Raw genomic sequence first — 10,857 nt, forward strand, 5'->3', positions numbered from 1 at the left:
GGTCCAGTGTAGTGCAGAAAGCTAAGGTAATTATAAGGAGTTGAGGTGCAGTTAAGTGCAGCAAGCTAAGGTAATTATGAGGAGTTGAGGTCCAATGTAGTGTAGCAAGCTACGGTAATTATGAGTTAGGTCCAGTGTAATGCAGCAAGCTATGGTAATTATGAGGGGTCTAGGTCCAGTGTAGTTCAGCAAGCTAAGGTAATTATGAAGAGTTGAGGTCCAGTGTAGTGTAGCAAGCTAAGGTAATTATGAGGAGTTGAGGTCCAGTGTAGTGCAGCAAGCTAAGGTAATTATGAAGAGTTGAGGTCCAGTGCAGTGCAGCAAGCTAAGGTAATTTTGAGGAGTTGAGGTCCAGTGTAGGGCAGCAAGCTGAGGTACTTATGAGGAGTTGAGGTCCAGTTTAGTGCAGCAAGCTAAGGTAATTATGAAGAGTTGAGGTCCAGTGTAGTGCTGAAAGCTAAGGTAATTATAAGGAGTTGAGGTCCAGTTAAGTGCAGCAAGCTAAGGTAATTATGAGGAGTTGAGGTCCAGTGTAATGCAGCCAGCTAAGGTAATTATGAGGAGTTGAGGTCCAGTGTAGTGCAGCAAGCTAATGTAATTATGATGAGTTAAGGTCCAGTGTAGTGTAGCAAGCTAAGGTAATTATGAGGAGTTGAGGTCCAGTGTAGTGCAGCAAGCTAAAGTAATTATGAAGAGTTGAGGTCTAGTGTAGTGCAGCAAGCTATGGTAATTATGTGGAGATTAGGTCCAGTGTAGTGTAGCAAGCTAAGGTAATTATGAGGCATTGAGGTCCAGTATAGTGCAGCAAGCTAAGGTAATTATGAGTTGAGGTAAAGTGTAGAGCAGCAAGCTAAGGTAATTTTGAGGAGTTGAGGTCCAGTGTAGTGCAGAAAGCTAAGGTAATTATGAGGAAATGAGGTCCAGTGTAGCGCAGCAAGCTAAAGTAATTATAAGGAGTTGAGGTCCTGTGTAGTGCAGCATCCGAAGGTAATTATGAGGAGATGAAGTAAAGGGGAGTGCAGCAAGCTAAGGTAATTATGAGGAGTTGAGGACCAGTGTAGTGCAGCAAGCTAAGGTAATTATGAAGAGTTGAGGTCCAGTGTAGTGCAGCAACCTAAGGTAATTATAAGGAGATGAAGTCCAGTTTAGTGCAGCAAGCTAAGGTAATTATGAGGAGTTGAGGTCCAGTGTAGTGCAGCAAGCTAAGGTAATTATGAAGAGTTGAGGTCCAGTGTAATTCAGCAAGCTAAGGTAATTATGAGGAGTTGAGGTCCAGTGTATAGCAGCAAGCTAAGGTAATTATGAGGAGTTGAGGTCCAGTGTTGTGCAGAAAGCTAAGGTAATTATGAGGAAATGTGGTCCAGCGTAGTGCAGCATGCCAAGGTAATTATAAGGAGTTGAGGTCCAGTGTAGTGCAGCAACCTAAGGTAATTATGAGGAGTTGAAGTCCAGTGTAGTGCATCAAGCTAAGGTACTTATGAGGAGTTGAGGTCCAGTGTAGTGCAGCAAGCTAAGGTAATTATGAGGAGTTGAGGTCCAGTGTAGTGCAGCAAGCTAAGGTAATTATGATGAGTTGAGGTCCAGTGTAGTGCAGAAAGCTAAGGTAACTATGAGGAAATGAGGTCCAGTGTAGTGCAGCAAGCAAAGGTAATTATAAGGAGTTGAGGTCCAGTGTAGTGCAGCAACCTAAGGTAATTATGAGGAGATGAAGTCCAGTGTAGTGTATCAAGGTAAGGTAATTATGAGCAGTTGAGGTCCAGTATAGTGCAGCAAGCTAAGGTAATTATGAGAAGTTGCGGGCCAGTGCAGTGCAGCAAGCTATGGTAATTATATGTAGATAATGTCCAGTGTAGTGTAGCAAGCTAAGGCAATTATTAGGCATTGAGGTCGAGTGTAGTGCAGCAAGCTAAGGTAATTATGAGGAGTTGAGGTCCATTGTAGTGCAAGTAATTATGAGGAGTTGAAGTCCAGTGTAGTGCAGCAAGCTAAGGTAATTATGAGGAGTTAAGGTCCCGTGTAGTGCAGCAAGGTAAGGTAATTATGAGGAGTTGAGGTCCAGTGTAGTGCAGCAAGCTAAGGTAATTATGAGAAGTTGAGGTCAAGTTTAGTGCAGCAAGCTAAGGTAATTATGAGGAGTTGAGGTCCAGTGTAGTGCAGCAAACTAAGGTAATTATGAAGAGTTGAGGTCCAGTGTAGTGCAGCAAGCTATGGTAATTATGTGGAGTTGAGGTCCAGTGTAGTGTAGCAAGCTAAGGTATTTATGAGGCATTGAGGTCCAGTGTAGTGCAGCAAGCTAAGGTAATTATGAGGTGTTGAGGTCCAGTGTATTGCAGCAAGCTAACGTAATTATGAGCTGTTGAGGTCCAGTGTAGTGTAGCAAGCTAAGGTAATTATGAGGAGTTGAGGTCCAGTGTAGTGCAGCAAGCTAAGGTAATTATGAGGAGTTGAGGTCAAGTGTAGTTCAGCAAGTTAAGGTAATTATGAAGATTTGAGCTCCAGTGTAGTGCAACAAGCAAAGGTAATTATGAGGAGTTGAGGTCTAGTGTAGTATAGCAAGCTAAGGTAATTATAAGGAGTTGAGGTCCAGTGTAGTGTAGCAAGCTAAGGTAATTATAAGGAATGTAGGTCCAGTGTAGTGCAGCTAGCTAAGGTAATTATGAGGAGTTGAAGTCCAGTGTAGTGCAGCTAGTTAAGGTAATTATGAGGAGTTGAAGTCCAGTGTAGTGCAGCAAGCTAAGGTAATTATAAGGAGTTGAGGTCCAGTGTAGTGTAGCAAGCTAAAGTAATTAGGAGGAGTTGAGGTCCAGTGTTGTGCAGGAAGCTTAGGTAATTATGAGGAGTTGAGGTCTAGTGTAGTGCAGCAAGCTTAGTTAATTATGTGGAGTTGAGGTCCAGTGTAGTGCAGCAAGCTATGGTAATTATGTGGAGTTGAGGTCCAATGTAGTGTAGCAAGCTAAGGTAATTATAAGGAGTTGAGGTCCAGTGTAGTGCAGCAACCTAAGGTAATTATGAGGAGTTGAGGTCCAGTGTAGTGTAGTAAGATAAGGTAAGTGTGAGGAGTTGAGGTCCAGTGTAGTGCAGCAAGCTAAGTTAATTATGAGGAGTTGAGGTCTAGTCTAGTGCAGCAAGCTAAGTTAATTATGTGGAGTTGAGGTCCAGTGTAGAGCAGCAAGCTAAGGTAATTTTGAGGAGTTGAGGTCCAGTGTAGTGCAGCAAGCTGAGGTAATTATGAGGAGTTGAGGTCCAGTGTAGTGCAGCAAGCTAAGGTAATTATGAGGAGTTGCGGTCCAGTGTAGTGCATAGAGCTAAGGTAACTATGAGGAAATAAGGTCCAGTGTAGTGCAGCAAGCAAAGGTAATTATAAGGAGTTGAGGTCCAGTGTAGTGCAGCAACCTAAGGTAATTATGAGGAGATGAAGTCCAGTGTAGTGTATCAAGGTAAGGTAATTATGAGCAGTTGAGGTCCAGTATAGTGCAGCAAGCTAAGGTAATTATGAGAAGTTGAGGTCCAGTGCAGTGCAGCAAGCTAAGGTAATTTTGAAGAGTTGAGGTCCAATGTAGTGTAGCAAGCTAAGGTACTTATGAGGAGTTGAGGTTCAGGGTAGTGCAGCAAGCTAAGGTAAGTATGAGGAGTTGAGGTCCAGTGTAGTGCAGCAAGCTAAGGTAATTATGAGGTGTTGAGGTCCAGTGTAGTGCAGCAAGCTAAGGTAATTATGAGGAGTTAAGGTCCAGTGTAGTGCAGAAAGCTAAGGTAATTATAAGGAGTTGAGGTGCAGTTAAGTGCAGCAAGCTAAGGTAATTATGAGGAGTTGAGGTCCAATGTAGTGTAGCAAGCTAAGGTAATTATGTGTTAGGTCCAGTGTAATGCAGCAAGCTATGGTAATTATGAGGGGTCGAGGTCCAGTGTAGTTCAGCAAGCTAAGGTAATTACGAAGAGTTAAGGTCCAGTGTAGTGTAGCAAGCTAAGGTAATTATGAGGAGTTGAGGTCCAGTGTAGTGCAGCAAGCTAAGGTACTTATTAGGAGTTGAGGTCCAGTGTAGTGCATCAAGCTAAGGTAATTATGAGGAGTTAAGGTCCAATGTAGTGTAGCAAGCTAAGGTAAGTATGAGGAGTTGAGGTCCAATGTAATGCAACAAGCTGAAGTTAATTATGAGGTGTTGAGGTCCAGTGTAGTGCAGCAAGCTAAGGTAATTATGAAGAGTTGAGGTCCAGTGTAGTGCAGCAATCTAAGGTAATTATGAGGAGTTGAGGTCCAGTGTAGTGCACCAAACTAAGGTAATTATGAGGAGTTGAGGTCCAGTGTAGTGCAGCAAGCTAAGATAATTATGAAGAGTTGAGGTCCAGTGTAGTGCTAGTTAGCAAAGGTAATTATGAAGAGTTGAGGTCCAGTGTAGTGTAGTAAGCTAAGGTAATTATGAGGAGTTGAGGTCCAGTGTAGTGCAGAAAGCTAAGGTAATTATGAGGAAATGAGGTCAAGTGTAGTGCAGCAAGCAAAGGTAATTATAAGGAGATGAAGTCCAGTGTAGTGTATCAAGGCAAGGTAATTATGAGGAGTTGAGGTCCAGTATAGTGCAACAAGCAAAGGTAATTATGAGAAGTTGAGGTCCAGTGCAGTGCAGCAAGCTAAGGAAATTTTGAGGAGTTGAGGTCCAGTGTAGTGCAGCAAGCTGAGGTACTTATGAGGAGTTGAGGTCCAGTGTAGTGCAGCAAGCTAAGGTTATTATGAAGAGTTGAGGTCCAGTGTAGTGCTGCAAGCTAAGGTAATTATAAGGAGTTGAGGTCCAGTAAAGTGCAGCAAGCTAAGGTAAATATGAAGAGTTGAGGTCCAGTGTAATGCAGCAAGCTAAGGTAATTATGAGGAGTTGAGGTCCAGTGTAGTGCAGCAAGCTAATGTAATTATGAAGAGTTGAGGTTCAGTGTAGTGTAGCAAGCTAAGGTAATTATGAGGAGTTGAGGTCCAGTATAGTGCAGCAAGCTAAGGTAATTATGAGGAGTTGAGGTACAGTGTAGAACAGCAAGCTAAGGTAATTTTGAGGAGTTGAGGTCCAGTGTAGTGCAGCAAGCTGAGGTAATTATGAGGAGTTGAGGTCCAGTGTAGTGCAGCAAGCTAAGGAAATTATGAGGAGTTGAGGTCCAGTGTAGTGCAGAGAGCTAAGGTAACTATGAGGAAATGAGGTCCAGTGTATTGCAGCAAGCAAAGGTAATTATAAGGAGTTGAGGTCCAGTGTAGTGCAGAAACCTAAGGTAATTATGAGGAGATGAAGACCAGTGTAGTGTATCAAGGTAAGGTAATTATGAGCAGTTGAGGTCCAGTATAGTGCAGCAAGCTAAGGTAATTTTGAGAAGTTGAGGTCCAGTGCAGTGCAGCAAGCTAAGGTAATTTTGAAGAGTTGAGGTCCAATGTAGTGTAGCAAGCTAAGGTACTTATGAGGAGTTGAGGGTCAGGGTAGTGCAGCAAGCTAAGGTAATTATGAGGAGTTGAGGTCCAGTGTAGTGCAGCAAGCTAAGGTAATTATGAGGAGTTGAGGTCCAGTGTAGTGCAGAAAGCTAAGGTAATTATAAGGAGTTGAGGTGCAGTTAAGTGCAGCAAGCTAAGGTAATTATGAGGAGTTGAGGTCCAATGTAGTGTAGCAAGCTACGGTAATTATGAGTTAGGTCCAGTGTAGTTCAGCAAGCTAAGGTAATTATGAAGAGTTGAGGTCCAGTGTAGTGTAGCAAGCTAAGGTAATTATGAGGAGTTGAGGTCCAGTGTAGTGCAGCAAGCTAAGGTAATTATGATGAGTTGAGGTCCAGTGCAGTGCAGCAAGCTAAGGCAATTTTGAGGAGTTGAGGTCCAGTGTAGGGCAGCAAGCTGAGGTACTTATGAGGAGTTGAGGTCCAGTTTAGTGCAGCAAGCTAAGGTAATTATGAAGAGTTGAGGTCCAGTGTAGTGCTGAAAGCTAAGGTAATTATAAGGAGTTGAGGTCCAGTTAAGTGCAGCAAGCTAAGGTAATTATGAGGAGTTGAGGTCCAGTGTAATGCAGCAAGCTAAGGTAATTATGAGGAGTTGAGGTCCAGTGTAGTGCAGCAAGCTAATGTAATTATGATGAGTTAAGGTCCAGTGTAGTGTAGCAAGCTAAGGTAATTATGAGGAGTTGAGGTCCAGTGTAGTGCAGCAAGCTAAAGTAATTATGAAGAGTTGAGGTCTAGTGTAGTGCAGCAAGCTATGGTAATTATGTGGAGATTAGGTCCAGTGTAGTGTAGCAAGCTAAGGTAATTATGAGGCATTGAGGTCCAGTATAGTGCAGCAAGCTAAGGTAATTATGAGTTGAGGTAAAGTGTAGAGCAGCAAGCTAAGGTAATTTTGAGGAGTTGAGGTCCAGTGTAGTGCAGAAAGCTAAGGTAATTATGAGGAAATGAGGTCCAGTGTAGCGCAGCAAGCTAAAGTAATTATAAGGAGTTGAGGTCCTGTGTAGTGCAGCATCCGAAGGTAATTATGAGGAGATGAAGTAAAGGGGAGTGCAGCAAGCTAAGGTAATTATGAGGAGTTGAGGACCAGTGTAGTGCAGCAAGCTAAGGTAATTATGAAGAGTTGAGGTCCAGTGTAGTGCAGCAACCTAAGGTAATTATAAGGAGATGAAGTCCAGTTTAGTGCAGCAAGCTAAGGTAATTATGAGGAGTTGAGGTCCAGTGTAGTGCAGCAAGCTAAGGTAATTATGAAGAGTTGAGGTCCAGTGTAATTCAGCAAGCTAAGGTAATTATGAGGAGTTGAGGTCCAGTGTATAGCAGCAAGCTAAGGTAATTATGAGGAGTTGAGGTCCAGTGTTGTGCAGAAAGCTAAGGTAATTATGAGGAAATGTGGTCCAGCGTAGTGCAGCATGCCAAGGTAATTATAAGGAGTTGAGGTCCAGTGTAGTGCAGCAACCTAAGGTAATTATGAGGAGTTGAAGTCCAGTGTAGTGCATCAAGCTAAGGTACTTATGAGGAGTTGAGGTCCAGTGTAGTGCAGCAAGCTAAGGTAATTATGAGGAGTTGAGGTCCAGTGTAGTGCAGCAAGCTAAGGTAATTATGATGAGTTGAGGTCCAGTGTAGTGCAGAAAGCTAAGGTAACTATGAGGAAATGAGGTCCAGTGTAGTGCAGCAAGCAAAGGTAATTATAAGGAGTTGAGGTCCAGTGTAGTGCAGCAACCTAAGGTAATTATGAGGAGATGAAGTCCAGTGTAGTGTATCAAGGTAAGGTAATTATGAGCAGTTGAGGTCCAGTATAGTGCAGCAAGCTAAGGTAATTATGAGAAGTTGCGGGCCAGTGCAGTGCAGCAAGCTATGGTAATTATATGTAGATAATGTCCAGTGTAGTGTAGCAAGCTAAGGCAATTATTAGGCATTGAGGTCGAGTGTAGTGCAGCAAGCTAAGGTAATTATGAGGAGTTGAGGTCCATTGTAGTGCAAGTAATTATGAGGAGTTGAAGTCCAGTGTAGTGCAGCAAGCTAAGGTAATTATGAGGAGTTAAGGTCCCGTGTAGTGCAGCAAGGTAAGGTAATTATGAGGAGTTGAGGTCCAGTGTAGTGCAGCAAGCTAAGGTAATTATGAGAAGTTGAGGTCAAGTTTAGTGCAGCAAGCTAAGGTAATTATGAGGAGTTGAGGTACAGTGTAGTGCAGCAAACTAAGGTAATTATGAAGAGTTGAGGTCCAGTGTAGTGCAGCAAGCTATGGTAATTATGTGGAGTTGAGGTCCAGTGTAGTGTAGCAAGCTAAGGTATTTATGAGGCATTGAGGTCCAGTGTAGTGCAGCAAGCTAAGGTAATTATGAGGTGTTGAGGTCCAGTGTATTGCAGCAAGCTAACGTAATTATGAGCTGTTGAGGTCCAGTGTAGTGTAGCAAGCTAAGGTAATTATGAGGAGTTGAGGTCCAGTGTAGTGCAGCAAGCTAAGGTAATTATGAGGAGTTGAGGTCAAGTGTAGTTCAGCAAGTTAAGGTAATTATGAAGATTTGAGCTCCAGTGTAGTGCAGCAAGCAAAGGTAATTATGAGGAGTTGAGGTCTAGTGTAGTATAGCAAGCTAAGGTAATTATAAGGAGTTGAGGTCCAGTGTAGTGTAGCAAGCTAAGGTAATTATAAGGAATGTAGGTCCAGTGTAGTGCAGCTAGCTAAGGTAATTATGAGGAGTTGAAGTCCAGTGTAGTGCAGCTAGTTAAGGTAATTATGAGGAGTTGAAGTCCAGTGTAGTGCAGCAAGCTAAGGTAATTATAAGGAGTTGAGGTCCAGTGTAGTGTAGCAAGCTAAAGTAATTAGGAGGAGTTGAGGTCCAGTGTTGTGCAGGAAGCTTAGGTAATTATGAGGAGTTGAGGTCTAGTGTAGTGCAGCAAGCTTAGTTAATTATGTGGAGTTGAGGTCCAGTGTAGTGCAGCAAGCTATGGTAATTATGTGGAGTTGAGGTCCAATGTAGTGTAGCAAGCTAAGGTAATTATAAGGAGTTGAGGTCCAGTGTAGTGCAGCAACCTAAGGTAATTATGAGGAGTTGAGGTCCAGTGTAGTGTAGTAAGATAAGGTAAGTGTGAGGAGTTGAGGTCCAGTGTAGTGCAGCAAGCTAAGTTAATTATGAGGAGTTGAGGTCTAGTCTAGTGCAGCAAGCTAAGTTAATTATGTGGAGTTGAGGTCCAGTGTATAGCAGCATGCTAAGGCAATTATAAGGAGTTGAGGTCCAGTGTAGTGCAGCAACCTAAGGTAATTATGAGGAGTTGAGGTCCAGTGTAGTGTAGTAAGATAAGGTAAGTGTGAGGAGTTGAGGTCCAGTGTAGTGTAGCAAGCTAAGGTAATTAGGAGTTGAGGTCCAGTGTAGTGCAGCAAGCTAAGGTAATTAGGAGGAGTTGATGTCCAGTGTAGTGCAGCAAGATAAGGTAATTATGATGAGTTGAGGTCCAGTGTATTGTAGCAAGCTAAGGTATTTATGAGGCATTGAGGTCCAGTGTAGTGCAGCAAGCTAAGGTAATTATGAGGTGTTGAGGTCCAGTGTATTGCAGCAAGCTAACGTAATTATGAGCTGTTGAGGTCCAGTGTAGTGTAGCAAGCTAAGGTAATTATGAGGACTTGAGGTCCAGTGTAGTGCAGCAAGCTAAGGTAATTATGAGGAGTTGAGGTCAAGTGTAGTGCAGCAAGTTAAGGTAATTATGAAGATTTGAGCTCCAGTGTAGTGCAGCAAGCAAAGGTAATTATGAGGAGTTGAGGTCTAGTGTAGTGTAGCAAGCTAAGGTAATTACAAGGAGTTGAGGTTAAGTGTAGTGTAGCAAGCTAAGGTAATTATAAGGAATGTAGGTCCAGTGTAGTGCATCTCTCTAAGGTAATTATAAGGAGTTGAGGTCCAGTGTAGTGCAGCAACCTAAGGTAATTATGAGAAGTTGACGTCCAGTGTAGTGTAGTAAGATAAGGTAAGTGTGAGGAGTTGAGGTCCAGTGTAGTGCAGCAAGCTAAGGCAATTATGAGGAGTTGAGGTCCAGTGCAGTGTACCAAGCTAAGGTAATTAGGAGTTGAGGTCCAGTGTAGTGCAGCAAGCTAAGGTAATTAGGAGGAGTTGAGGTCTAGTGTAGTGCAGCAAGATAAAGTAGTTATGAGGAGTTGAGGTCCAGTGTAGTTTATTAAGCTAAGGTAATTATGAGAAGTTGAGGTCTAGTGTAATGCATCAAGCTAAGGTAATTATGAGGAGTTGAGGTCCAGTGTAGTGCAGCAAGCTAAGGTAATTATGAGCAGTTGAGGTCCAGTGTAGTGCAGCAAGCTAAGGTAATTATGAGAAGTTGAGGTCCAGTGTAGTGCAGCAAGCTAAGGTAATTTTGAGGAGTTGAGGTCCAGTGGTGCAGCAGGTTAAGGTAGTTATGAAGAGTTGAGGTCCAGTGTAGTGCAGCAAGCTATGGTAGTTTTATGGAGTTGAGGTCCAGTGTAGTGTAGCAAGCTAAGGTAATTATGAGGCATTGAGGTCCAGTGTACTACAGCAAGCTAAGGTAATTATGAGGAGTTGAGGTCCAGTGTAGTGCAGCAAGCTAAGGTAATTATGAGGAGTTGAGGTCCAGTGTAGTGTACCAAGCTAAGGTAATTAGAAATTGAGGTCCAGTGTAGTGCAGCAAGCTAAGGTAATTAGGAGGAGTTGAGGTCCAGTGTAGTGCAGCAAGCTAAAGTAATGATGAGGAGTTGAGGTCCAGTGTAGTGCAGCAAGCTAAGGTAATTATGAGGAGTAGAGGTCCAGTGTAGTGTATTAAGCTAAGGTAATTATGAGGAGTTGAGGTCCAGTATAGTGCAGCAAGCTAAGGTAATTATGAGAATTTGAGGTCCAGTGCAGTGCAGCAAGCTAAGGTGATTTTGAGGAGTTGAGGGCCAGTGTAGTGCAGCAAGCTAAGGTAATTATGAGAAGTTGAGGTCCAGTTTCGTGCAGCAAGCTAAGGTAATTATGAGGAGTTGAGGTCCAGTGTAGTGCAGCAAGCTAAGGTAATTATGAGAAGTTGAGGTCCAGTGTAGTGCAGCAAGCTAAGGTAATTATGAAGAGTTGAGGTCAAGTGTAGTGCAGGAAGCTAAGGTAATTATGAAGAGTTGAGGTCCAGTTTAGTGCAGCAAGTTAAGGTAATTATGAAGAGTTGAGGTCCAATGTAGTGGAGCAAGCTAAGGTAATTATGAGGAATTGAGGTCAAGTGTAGTGCAGCAAGCTAAGGTAATTATGAAGAGTTGAGGTCCAGTGTACTGCAACAAGCTATGGTAATTATGAAGAGTTGAAGTCCAGTGTAGTGCAGCAAGCTAAGGTAATTATGAGGAGTTGAGGTCCAGTGTAGTGCAGCAAACTAAGGTAATTATGAAGAGTTGAGGTCCAGTGTAGTGCAGCAAGGTATGGTAATTAT

The sequence above is a fragment of the Procambarus clarkii genome, chromosome 6 (assembly GCF_040958095.1).
Source record: "Procambarus clarkii isolate CNS0578487 chromosome 6, FALCON_Pclarkii_2.0, whole genome shotgun sequence".
Taxonomy (NCBI): Eukaryota; Metazoa; Arthropoda; class Malacostraca; order Decapoda; family Cambaridae; genus Procambarus; species Procambarus clarkii.